This window comes from Mytilus californianus, unplaced genomic scaffold (genome assembly GCF_021869535.1).
Source record: "Mytilus californianus isolate M0D057914Y unplaced genomic scaffold, xbMytCali1.0.p SCAF_3, whole genome shotgun sequence".
Classification (NCBI taxonomy): Eukaryota; Metazoa; Mollusca; class Bivalvia; order Mytilida; family Mytilidae; genus Mytilus; species Mytilus californianus.
In genome coordinates, this window is record NW_026262679.1 from 126,435,004 (window position 1) to 126,448,978 (window position 13,975).

A 13,975-nucleotide genomic window follows, 5' to 3' on the forward strand; every position below is an offset into this window, starting at 1 on the left:
ACCCCCACCCCCTCCTGTTTGAGAACTTGTAATCGGTCGAGATCCCCACCCCTAAACCATATATATTCTTGTATGCAATTAAAACTAATCAAATGAAATATAGGGGAAGTCCATGGGGGTCACCCCCAACCCCCTTCTGTTTGATAACTTGTAAACGGTCTAGATCCCCACCCCTAAACCATAAATATTCTTGAATGGGACAATAAAACAAATCAAATGAAATAAAGGCGAAATACCCTGGGGTAACCCCCACCTTCCCCTCTTTTTGAAAACTTGTAAGCGGTCAAGATCCCCATGCGGAAACCATATATATTCTTGTATGGGACCATAAAACAAATCAAATGAAATATAAGGCGAGTCCCCTGGGGTCACCTCCACCCCCTCCTGTTTAAGAACTTGTAAACGGTCAAGATCCCTACCCCTAAACCATATATATTCTTGTACAGGAAAAAAAAAAAAATCATATGAAATAAAGGGAGAGTCCCCTGGGGATCACCCCCCCTTTTGAGAACTTGTAAACGGTCGAGAATTCCACCCCTAAACCATATAAATCACCCCCCTTTTGAGAACTTGTAAACGGTCGAGAATTCCACCCCTAAACCATATAAATTCCTGTTCGTAATTTCAAGAAGATTTGAATGACATACAGGGTCAATCCATAGGCGTCACTTATGCATATCATAAACCAATTTGTACTGGACATTGCCCAATGTCAAGCAACAATGGGAATGACTAATTATTGGAGCTTTGTTTGGGAGACTTCGTAACAGCATTCTTTTACAATTATTTCTTGTTACTGATAAGTTTTATAGATTTTGAAATGACCTTGTATTTATAATGATAAATAAAATTTTGGATTTTTTTCTTCTTTTCTTTGGTAAATTGTTTGTAGAATTTTTTGGCAAGTTTGTTTGTTATTCTGTAAAAACTAATTTTCTGAATGCTATATATATTTTTTTTTTGATGAAGTAAACTCCTTTAAAAACTAAGCTTATATTGTCTATTAATAAACATATATTTAGATTTCTGATTTTGGGCCCAGTTTTCAAGTTGGTCCAAATTGGGGTCCAAAATTAAACTGTGTTTGATTTCAACATTAATTGAATATATACAGGGTTCTTTGAAATGCTTAATCTAAACCTGTATTTCTTTTCATTATTAATAAGATAATACCACATTCAGGTCCAAATTTAAAGGGTCTTAAATTACACTTTTGATTAATTTCATCAAAAATTGAATTCTTTGGTTCTTTGATATGCTGATTCTAGCAATGTTTGAGTGTTAAATCGTATCTAATTTAAGAGAACTTAGTCATCACTGGTTGTTGTTATTATATATTATTGATTATAATTTGAAAAATTGCATCATATCTTATTTTAGAGAACTATTTATTCAGTTTGAGTTATTTCCCTTTGCACTGAAAATATTATGGATAAAATTAACCTGTGTTTCATTTCAACATAAATTAAATATATATAGGGTTCTTTCAAATGCTGAATCTAAACCTGTATCTAAATATTAGATTTTTGGGCCCAGTTTTCAAGTTGGTCCAAATCAGGGTCCAAAATTAAACTTTGTTTGATTCAACAAAAAAAATATTTATGGGGTTCTTTGAAATGCTGAATCTAACCATGTATTGAGAGTTTTTGGATTGTGGGCTCCTTTATCAAATTGGTCCACATTGAGGTCCAAAGGGTCTTAAATTAAACTTTTGTCTGATTTCATCAAAAATTGAATTCTTGGGGTTCTTTGATATGCTGATTCTAATATGTACTTTTTTTATATTGGACCATAATAGGTATTTAAATGTCCAATTTCAAGTATTTCAGTTCTTAAACCACATTCATTTTGTGTCACAAACCTATGCTGTGTCAAATATTCAATCACAATTCAAATTCAGAGCTGTTTTAAGCTTAAATGTAGTGTCCATACTTGCTCAACTGTTCAGGGTTCGACCTCTGCAGGAAAATCTGGTTTGCTGTCACTCTGACAGCCTCTTGTTCAATCTGAAGTTATTACAAATGCCATGGTAGATACGGTGTATTGGATTATTAAAAGACAAACTTCTACAGGAATCCTCACAGACAAGCCTTACAATGCCAAAGGACAAACTTCAATTCATCGTATTATAAAAACGTACATTTGTAGGCTACTATAGATTAGGCCTTCAAACATCAACTTGAACTACCGGTTAACCAGTTAATCGGTCGAACGATTATCTGAGTAACCGGTTAGGCAAAACTGTACAATTTGACAACACTAGTTAAAATAAATCATTCAGAAAAAACTTAAACTACCAGTTAACCAGTTAATCGGTCGAACGATTATCTGAGTAACCGGTTAGGCAAAACTGTACAATTTGACAACACTAGTTAAAATAAATCATTCAGAAAAAACTTAAACTACCGGTTAACCAGTTAATCGGTCGAATGATTATCTGAGTAACCGGTTAGGCAAAACTGTACAATTTGACAACACTAGCTAAAATAAATCATTCAGAAAAATCATTTGTTTTCAGGTAGACAGACACATAATTATATAACAGATTTTTCTTCAGGTTTTCCTGATTTACTTTCAAAGTGTAAATTATAAAACGGTAGAACTCATCTTTGTGCAGTTGGCATTTGATTAAACTGACATGTTTGACAAAAATAATGTCTAAAGTGAAAAAGAAATCAATATATGGTTATTTTAGGTATTAAAATCAGCTACTGGACTTTTTTTAAGGAATTTTATAAAGATTTAAAGATTTCATACAAGAACTTAAATATGGGAAGTACGAGTTGAGAGGTAAAGCCAGAGAAGTCCTACATTTATATCTCAGTTGGATTTACTGTGAAAATCAAAATTTAAAACACTATCATATACAGTTATTGATTCAAATTGATTAAGAAAAGTAAAAGAAATTCAGACTATGAGAGTACTCAGTAAATTACAATAGGTTAAAGAAAGGGGCTCTGAATGAGTTAGGATAAATAAATTAGCTGCTTTTTATTTTGTCCTTTAAAAACTATAAATTGATATAGATAAAAAAAAACAGCCTTCTGATGCTTATGTATTTAGACCAACAGCCTTACCAAAAAGATATTTTGACACAAGATGCTACTTTGAACTTAATCTAACGTGGGATTTTTTTCTCTTGACTGCAACAACAGCTTTAAGATGGTAATCCAGCAGGATCATATAAACTTTTTACATAAAGCTTTATATTTCAGAAGAAAGAGGACCTGAATGCTTCATAACTTGTATACAGATGCCTTGTGTTATGAAGCTTCTGTCTGGCAAATGTTTTTTGTGGGTGCATTTATTTTCCTGGATGTCAATTTTAGTGGATTGAAGAAAACCTGTTTTTCCTAGATATTTGATATCCTGGTTTTTATTAAGTGTGTAAACAAGCTTATAGAAAATTTGTAATTTATGGTTCAATCTGTACCCACAAGTTCCATGGGTCTGCAATGAATAATGATAAATGCCCAGTACAAACATTCAGCTCATTGTCATGGTTCAGCCACTGCTATAAAAGCATGCATTTCTTACTTATTATGAGTAATTGGATACTGCTAACTGGTATATGTGATACTTGCATGGTCTTCCTCTCTATAAGACAGGTTTCATCTGGTCTCATTTCTAGATCAGTATTCAAGGTGAAATTTACAATGGCAAGTCTGATGCTTAGATGCTAGAAGCAAAATGTCAATTGTATTTGGGGTTTGGAATAATTGTAAGGTTTTCCGTGTCTGTTTGGCAGGGTTCATCTGACCTTGACCTTATAAGTCCCCTACCAATGAAGTCGAAGGGGATTTAGGTTTGCGCTCCGTCCGTCTGTCTGTCTGTCTGTCCGTCTGTCCATCTGTCAGTCCAGCAAACACACTTTTTTTCTTTGTGCTTGAAGATATTGACTTGATATTTGGTGTATTGGTTTATCATGACAAGTTACAGATCAATTTGTAATTTTGTTCCAATCTGAAGATTTTGTGCAGAGTTATGGTCCTTGGACTATGTATTGCCATGCAATATTCTCAGAATGCTTGTTTTTATGGTTCATTGGTGAGTGTTAAGTTTTCTTGGATAGGTCAGTGTTTCTCATATACTAATAATAACATGTCAACAAAATTTGGTCGATGGAATGATTGTAAGGTAAAGTGAACATGTCCATCTGTTCATTGTTCAAGGTTAAGCTTTCCTAGTTAGGTCAGTTTCTCAGATAGTATTAACAATAGGTTAACTATATTTGGTGTACGAAATGATTGTAAGGTGTATATGTCTGTTTCTAAGATATTATAAACAATAGGTTAACTATATTTGGTGTACGAAATGATTGTAAGGTGTATATGTCCGTTTCTCAGATAGTTTAAACAATAGGTTAACTATATTTGGTGTACGAAATGATTGTAAGGTGTATATGTCTGTTTCTCAGATACTATAAACAATAGGTTAACTATATTTGGTGTACGAAATGATTGTAAGGTGTACATGTTCGTTTCTCAGATAGTATAAACAATAGGTTAACTATATTTGGTGTACGAAATGATTGTAAGGTGTATATGTCTGTTTCTCAGATAGTATAAACAAAAGGTTAACTTTATTTGGTGTACGAAATGATTGTAAGGTGTATATGTCCGTTTCACAGATAGTATAAACAATAGGTTAACTATATTTGGTGTACGAAATGATTGTAAGGTGTACATGTTCGTTTCTCAGATAGTATAAACAATAGGTTAACTATATTTGGTGTACGAAATGATTGTAAGGTGTATATGTCTGTTTCTCAGATAGTATAAACAAAAGGTTAACTATATTTGGTGTACGAAATGATTGTAAGGTGTATATGTCCGTTTCACAGATAGTATAAACGATAGGTTAACTATATTTGGTGTACGAAATGATTGTAAGGTGTATATGTCCGTTTCACAGATAGTATAAACAATAGGTTAACTATATTTTGTGTACCAAATGATTGTAAGGTGTATATGTCCGTTTCTCAGATAGTATAAACAATAGGTTAACTATATTTTGTGTACCAAATGATTGTAAGGTGTATATGTCCGTTTCTCAGATAGTATAAACAATAGGTTAACTATATTTGGTGTACGAAATGATTGTAAGGTGTACATGTTCGTTTCTCAGATAGTATAAACAATAGGTTAACTATATTTGGTGTACGAAATGATTGTAAGGTGTACATGTTCGTTTCTCAGATAGTATAAACAATAGGTTAACTATATTTGGTGTACGAAATGATTGTAAGGTGTATATGTCTGTTTCTCAGATAGTATAAACAATAGGTTAACTATATTTGGTGTACGAAATGATTGTAAGGTGTATATGTCTGTTTCTCAGATAGTATAAACAAAAGGTTAACTATATTTGGTGTACGAAATGATTGTAAGGTGTATATGTCCGTTTCACAGATAGTATAAACGATAGGTTAACTATATTTGGTGTACGAAATGATTGTAAGGTGTATATGTCCGTTTCACAGATAGTATAAACAATAGGTTAACTATATTTTGTGTACCAAATGATTGTAAGGTGTATATGTCCGTTTCTCAGATAGTATAAACAATAGGTTAACTATATTTGGTGTAGGAAATGATTGTAAGGTGTATATGTCTGTTTCTCAGATAGTATAAACAATAGGTTAACTATATTTGGTGTACCAAATGATTGTAAGGTGTATATGTCCGTTTCTCAGATAGTATAAACAATAGGTTAACTATATTTGGTGTACGAAATGATTGTAAGGTGTATATGTCCGTTTTGCCTGGTTATTTCGACCTTGACTGACATTTCAGCTTGTGCACCCTTATACTTGAATATGAAATATATCGCTTGGAACATTTTAAAAATTAAAACAAATGAGTTTTGGTTCTAAGGTTAACAAACTTTATCATATTATGCAGTTAACATCGAAATTAGCAAGATTGTAAAAGGATTAAAGTTTAAGTATGTTTGAGTTATGGATGCTGATTTCATTATGGGTTTTATATATTTTAATTTATATTTATTGCTTTGAAAGCTTTGCAACAAAATAAACTCCTCATAGATAAAAAAAAAATGTTCGCCAGACGCCTGTTTTGTCTTCTAAAGACTCATTAGTGACGCTTGAATCAAAAAAGTTTAAAAAGCTGAATAATTTAGGAAATTGAAGAGTATTAAGGACTAAAAATTCCAAAAGGTTTTGCCATATGTAGCTACAATAATCTCTTCCTGGGGTAAACTATCCTTAGTATTTATAAAAATTCTTAAGTTTTGTAAACAGTTTACATTTTGTATTTATGATTATGACCATATTAATGATAATTCCTGACTGTTTTACATTGCAAATGCTGTAACACTTCTTGTTCAGAGTTGTGAACTCAAACATGTGTATATTGTTCATCATACATTGAGCATCAATAGGCCTATCTTATACTGATATGGAATGGCTTTACATGAAAATGCCATAGCAATTGAAATTCTCATTTATTACTCAATATCAGGTGTAGTTTGTGTTACATCATTGTTGATAATCCCATATAAGGTGCAGCTGTTGTAAGTTTGTTGAATAAGCAGTTTTAAGTGTAAAGTACATGTAATTGAAATGTGATTAGTAGGCAGAAATATTTTTATACGAAGACCCATTTACTTATGTATTATAACATATACGTAAATTTTACATGTATTTCTGACAAAACTGTAAGGGGTCATTCATAATTGTCAACCATTTTCCAAAGTGTACAAAATGTACACTTGGGGGTAGGGGGGTTAAAATATCAACATTTTAACTGTACGTTTTTTTTTTATTTCCGGAATTTTTTTCGTTTCCACAGGGCTCGTTTTTTTTATTACTGCGATGAAGCCATTTATCATCTATCAAAATATATGTGATACAGATTATAATGGCTCGCCAAACAAATCTCTTTGGAATTGTTGTCGAAAGTAGCATAAAAAATGATATTAAATTTATTTCACACTATTGTATTTTTAATAACTAGATGCCTAGGTTTTATTATACCCCACGCAACGAGTTGCGGAGGGTATAATGTTTTTGACTCGTCCGTCAGTCCTGTTTCTTGTCATCGCATCTCCTCTCAAACCACACAACAGAATTTCACGAAACCTTACGATTCAATTCTCTTTCTAGGAGTTACGCCCCTTTGAACTTATTTACTTTAATGTACTACTGCAACAGTTTGTCATCGCAACTCCTCTCAAACCACACAACAGAATTTCATGAAACCTTTTCAGATAATAAGGACATACTACATATGTGCATATCGACAGGAAATTACGATTCAATTTTTTTTCCAGGAGTTACGCCCCTTTGAACTTATTTGCCCAATATACTACTGCAACCTTTTGTCATCGGAACTCCTCTCAAACCACACAACAGAATTTCATGAAACCTTTTCAGATAATAATTACATACTACGTAGATGTGCATATCGACAGGAAATTACGATTCAATTTTTTTTTCCAGGAGTTACGCCCCTTTGAACTTATTTGCCCAATATACTACTGCAACCTTTTGTCATTGCAACTCCTCTCAAACCACACAAAAGAATTTCATGAAACCTTTTCAGATAATAAGGACATACTACGTAGATGTGCATATCGACAGGAAATTACGATTCAATTTTTTTTCCAGGAGTTACGCCCCTTTGAACTTATTTGCCCAATATACTACTGCAACCTTTTGTCATCACAACTCCTCTCAAACCACACAACAGAATTTCATGAAACTGTGTAGATAATAAGGACATACTATGTAGATGTGCATATTGACAGGAAATTATGATTCAATTTTTTTTTCTGATACAATTTTTTTTCTTACACTTATTTTATTTCTCCAATGACAATGTGGGCACGTGGGGTATATGAGCGTGCTCACTAAGGTTCTTTCATTAATAGACATAATCTTGCATAAGATGTTGGCCACAATTTATATATATAGATGTTGTTCAGGCTAGCTGCTTGATTGCTTGCTTTCAGTGTTATTTCTTGGTATATGATCTGGGTGTAAATGCATCTATCCCATTCATTAAAACCAACAAAACAACAAAATGGTATCTTTATACTCTTTATTCTGACAAAACACAAGCATCACGGATAGATGTCATCAAATAAAACAGTCAGATATGTTTCAGTTTATTTTCAAATCAAATTCTATATTAAACTAAACTATAATCATGATAATAGACAGGATCTTCTTTTTATTAAGAATGATTGATTCTTGTCTTGAAATCTGAAAATGGTTGATATACACTTTTTGAGGGAGTGTGGGGGGTCTGAAAAAGTGTATGTTTTGTACACTTCGGAAAATGGTTGACAATTATAGATGACCCCTAAGTAGGAAAAGAATAGTAAGTCTCAGGATGATTTCAGTGTTAATATACAAAAAGATGAAGAATTATCTCCATACATATATATGAATAAGTTATTGAAATGGTTTTATTAACTTCAGAACTTGCAAACATTACTTTCAATAAATTATCTATTAATTTCATGATATATAGGAATCACCAAATACGATTGTTATTTCAGTGGATCGATTTTTCCAACAAATTGAAAGGTTTTGAGACTTTTATGCCCCACCGTAGTGGAGGGGGCATTAAGTTTTACCCTTGTCTGTCTGTCTGTCCATCTGTCCATCTGTCGGTCCATCCGTATGTCCGTACATATGTCCCGAAATTGGTTTCTGTTCTTTAACTTTAGTTTGCCTTAACCAAATGTAAGGAAACTTATACACAATGCTTATTACCACTAAATACAGATCAAGTTTGAATTTTGGTGGCGTCACTTTTACCATTCCACAGTTATGCCCCTTTACAAATGAAAAAATTGCTGAATTTTATGTTTCTGTCCTGTAACTTAAGTTTGCCTCAACCAAATGTTATGAAACTTATACACAATGCTTATAACCACAAAACACAGATCAATTTTGAATTTTGGTGGCCTCACTTTTACCATTCTAGAGTAATGCCCTTTACAAATGAAACAATTGCTGAATTTTATGTTTCTGTTCTCTAACTTAAGTTTGCCTCAACCAAATGTTTTGAAACTTATACACAATGCTTATTACCACAAAACACAGATCAAGTTTGAATTTTGGTGGCGTCACTTTTACCATTCTAGAGTTATGCCCCTTTACAAATGGAAAAATTGCTGAATTTTTCATTTCCATTCTCTGACTTTAGTTTGCCTCAATTAAACGTTATGAATCTTATACACAATGCTTATTACCACAATACACAGATCAAATTTGAATTTGGGTAGCTTCACTTTTACTGTTCTTAAGTTATGTCCTTTTATAACATTGTATGCAGGTGGGGGCATCATCTGTGTCCCATGGACACATTCCCCATTTAATTCAAAAAATTATAATCTGGGACTTATATCTTTTGTTTTGTTCCCAGGTTTAATGATCACATACATATTCTTCTATTATATACCCTAGATGTAGATAGAGAAAGCTCATTAAGCTCAGCAATAATAGCTTAGAAATGATATATGTTTGCAAAATTGCAGTAAGTTTCTTTTGTATCTGAGGACAAAACAATTATACCCTGTGTAATAGGAGATATTTGTATAAAAAGTAGTATATCAGCATTATAGGAGACTTATTATAGGAAAACTCTACAATAACTGATTATACAGAGGTCTCCAATCAATATTTCAATAAATATTACCATTAATATGCATTTTATTAAAAAAAAGTCATTCTGCTTCTTTGTACTAGAGTCATTGTCATTTAAGCTGCTTGATTAAATCTTTATATATTGGATGATTCTGCATAACTTATCATGGCGTATAGAATTCAGGATTAACATGCCTGGTCATAGTTTTTCCCAACTAAGTATTGGTGTTTAAATCAGCATTCTAATATGACGTCCTTATTTCACTTTGTAAACAAAGCCATGTTCTAATTAGCACAAAATATGTTTGACAATGTGCACAAGCTTACTCTTTACATTCTTGTTATTTTCATTTTTATACGACCGCAAAAAATTGCGGTTGTATATTGGTATGACGTTGGCTTTGTCGTCGTCCGAAGACACATTGGTTTTCGCACTCTAACTTTAGTTTAAGTGAATGGATCTCTATGAAATTTTACCATAAGGTTCAATACCACAAAAGGAAGGTTGGGATTGATTTTGGGGGTTATGGTACCAACAGTTAAGGAATTGGGGCCCAAAAGGGGCCAAAAATAAGCATTTTTGTAACTTCCAGACATAACTTGTGTGTCAGTATATGGATCTCTCTGATATTGTACCACAAGGTTCCATATCACAAAGGGAATGCTGGGATTAATTTTGGGGGTAATTGCCTCAAAATTTTAGGAATTAGGGGCCAAAAAAGGGGCAAAAAACAAGCATTTTTCTAGTTTCATGACAATAACTTGTGTGTAAGTGTATGGATCTTTCTGAAATTGAACTACAAGGTTCCATATCACAAAGGAAAAGCTGGAATTGAGTTTGGGGGTAATTGCCAAAAACGTTTAGGAATAAGGGGCCAAAAATAAGAATTTTTCTAGTTTCCAGACAATAACTTGTGTTCAAGTGTATGGATCTCTTTGAAATTGTACTGCAAGGTACCATACCACAAAGGGAAGGCTGGGATTGATTTTGGGGGTAATTGCCTCAAAATGTTAGGAATTAGGGGCAAAAAAAGGGGCAAAAAACAAGCATTTTTTCTAGTTTCATGACAATAACTTGTGTGTAAGTGTATGGATCTTAATGAAATTGTACTACAATGTTCCATATCACAAAGGGAAAGCTGGGTTTGAGTTTGGGGGGTAATTGCCCTAAATGTTTAGGAATTTGGGGCCAAAAAGGGGCCAAAATTTTCTTTAAAATTTTCCATTTTAAATTGGTTATTTCTGATTTATATATAAAAGCAAATAATAATGATATGGTTTGAATAGGTAAATTAAAAAATTTTAAGTTCTTAGACCACATTCATTCTGTCAGAAACCTATGCTGTGTCAAATATTTAATCACAATCCAAATTCAGTGCTGTATCAAGCTTGAATGTTGTGTCCATACTTGCCCCAACTGTTCAGGGTCGACCTCTGTGGTCGGTTCAAGCTGCGCCCAGCGGAGCATTTTATTATTGTAATGAAATATATACATTTTAGCTGCCTACATGAAATTTTATTATATATTGTTATGAAAACATCATATATTTACCCTGCTATTCCTTTTTAAACTTATTAAATATGAAAACGTTATGTACATAATTCATGGGGAGGAAAAGGGAACAGCCAAACATTCCTGAGGCATTTTCCTACACTTCGACCAATAAAAATACCGTTTTTGTCCTATTAGAATCGAAATAATTCCTTCATGTCATGCTCTATGCTCATTTTAACATGGGTAGGCATTATATTTGACCATATTTTACACCTCACTAACACTCAGTGTAAAAAGTAAAATCACAAAAATGCTGAACTCGGAGGAAAATTCAAAAAGGAAAGTCCCTAATCAAATGGCAAAATCAAAAGCTCAAACACATCAAACGAATGGATAACAACTCATATTCCTGACTTCCATTATATGGACAACGATGCGTAAACTAAACAAACAGACACAATAGGTTAAAATGTCAAAAATAGGGGTACAGCAGTCAACATTGTGTTATCATCTTAATCACTATAAAAACAAACAAATGTATAATATCGACAAATATAATGCCTAACCATGATAAAATGAGCATAGAAGGCCGTATGGTTGCCTATAATTAAAGAGCATGACATGAATGTTCAGTGTAAAATATCGACAAATATAATGCCTTCCCATGTTAAAATGAGCATTGAGTATGACATAAAAGGATTTATTTTTTAATTAGATACTATTAAATTAAATGCACCATATGTTGATAAGTCAATTTTTACTTATTAAAAGTCAATTTTATTACTTTAAATAAATCATTATCTACAGAAAGAAACTACTGGATGACTGGCAGTTATATTTGAGTCTATGGTATATTATTATACTGTATCCTGGGCTCAGTGGAAGTGTCTGTATTTTATCATTTTGAAGTATAGTGTTCAAGATTGCTTTGTGATACAATTGAGTATTAACTTAACAGGAAGATAAATTAGAGGAGTTATATTAGGATTGTTTAATTTACACAGAATATGTAATAAAACTTATGATGACATTCAATTTAATGAAAAGCTAAATTGCAGAAGGAGGAAGTTACAGTTTTAATCTTTTACTGGAATTTTAATAATGACCTATAACAAACTGTTGAATGAGAAGTATCTGGACTTGATATAATAGAGGACTTAACTGATTATGGTAGGAGAATACATTGACATTGTAGGCAGCCTATAGTCACATTTTTTGTATAAACCACTAAAGGGGTCTTAAATAATGAGGACAGACTTGTTCTGGATAGAGGAAATGTCATTTTTACTTACTGAAAGAGTTACTGAAGACCTTTTCATGTCATTGTTAATATTTTTATTGTTATCTGCTGATTTTTTGGTAGAAACATTAAATGATGCATAAATAAATTGGACATTATTTCTGCCTTGATGAGGGAAATGACAGAGTCAAAAAGCAAGACATATTTTTGTCCAGCATCAGCGGTGGCGGCAGCGTAAGCAATGTATTAGTTTGTGATTAGGTCAGTTTATGGGGAACCACTAGTGGTAGGTCATTGATATTTGGTATGCAGTTGTATAAGCATTGGCACATATCATTTCCATGGAGATTATTTGGCCCTGTTCCTTCAGTCATGGTCTATTGACTTTGAAACTTTTGCTTTACATGTATTAGTTTTTGATTAGGTCAGTTTATGGGGAACCACCAGTGGTAGGACAATTATATGTGGTATGCATATGTATTAGCATTGGCACATCTCATTTCCATGGAGATTGTTTGGCTCTGCCCCCTCAGTCATTGTCTATTGACTTTGAATATTTTGCATAACTTACATGCTAATGTATTGCTATTTTAATTTCAATATTTGCATTTTACTATCAAATTAACAAAAAAGCATATCTCTATGTTAACAGTTTATGTTTAATATTGGTTCGTAATGTGTGCCTTGAAATGAGTTGCGTTACCTGACAATGCATCCCATTGAAGTGTGGATTGTGAGGGATAGTCATGCTTTACTCTTTATTGATATAATAAAACTCTGATTAGAAATTTGCTTTATTGTACTGCAAATTGACTCACACTTCAAGATAGCATGATTTATCATAATCCATGCCAAGGGTAAACAAAGATTGTTGAAAATTAAGAATTCTTGTTAAAGTTTGTTCTTGTTGTCTAAAAGGGCTTTGTATTAGCACAAAATGATCAGAGGGGCGTTTCAGAATTTTTTTTAAAGATTTATGATATCAACAAAGTTTTTAACTCGAAGTTAAAATTACATGTAATTTGATACCGGTACATAGATATAGGTAAAGTGACATGTAATTGTAGTACATATAAGTATCCAGGATATTGATAACCTCAAGCATGTAAACTCAATCTATTTTGTAGTATACCATCTATTTAAATTTCTTAGAAAATTGTCCTTATAAAGCTTATCAAGATAAATTTGATATACTATTCATATCTATAGTTAGTCTGTCATAAGACTATGTGAGGATAAGATGACAGGTTGTGCTGCAGAATTTACAGTCAGTTATTGATTCTGCTTTTTTAAATGTAAGTTATTATTTTGGTAACATTTGTTATAAGCTGAAAATAAATCTACTTATGATATATTTTAGCCTTTAAGCTTATTGATATTTGGTTAGACTTGCAGGTTATTATTTAAAAGTATGATCACACCTGTTGAAATTAGTACTCTCTCATTAATTGTGAGGGAGATATGAAGATTTGTTCACCCAAGAAAATCATATTTCCCTTAGCCAAGTGAAATGAATGTTTTATTCCACTGCCTATACTTTTTATAACTTCATGAAGTTCCAACATAAAATATTAATTCCCATACAAATGTTTCACATCCTCTTTTATAACTAATTTAGTAA

General features: G+C 32.4%; 1 protein-coding gene and 1 long non-coding RNA gene across 8 annotated transcripts in view; both read left to right on the top strand.

The window, feature by feature from the left end:
* Nucleotides 1-13,975, top strand: part of LOC127736119 (SMC5-SMC6 complex localization factor protein 2-like) — an 80,030-nt gene that overhangs the window by 44,442 nt on the left and 21,613 nt on the right. The gene's annotated exons all lie outside the window — the stretch shown is intronic.
* LOC127736137 (uncharacterized) lies at nt 4,487-5,742 on the top strand. 5 transcript variants are annotated; one of them, XR_007998825.1, is made up of 3 exons: nt 4,487-4,538; nt 5,036-5,106; nt 5,533-5,742. It is a non-coding gene; the product is annotated as an uncharacterized LOC127736137 (long non-coding RNA). The 5 variants fall into 5 exon arrangements; XR_007998822.1 differs by lacking the exon at nt 4,487-4,538 and adding an exon at nt 4,596-4,680; XR_007998821.1 differs by lacking the exon at nt 4,487-4,538 and adding an exon at nt 4,700-4,751.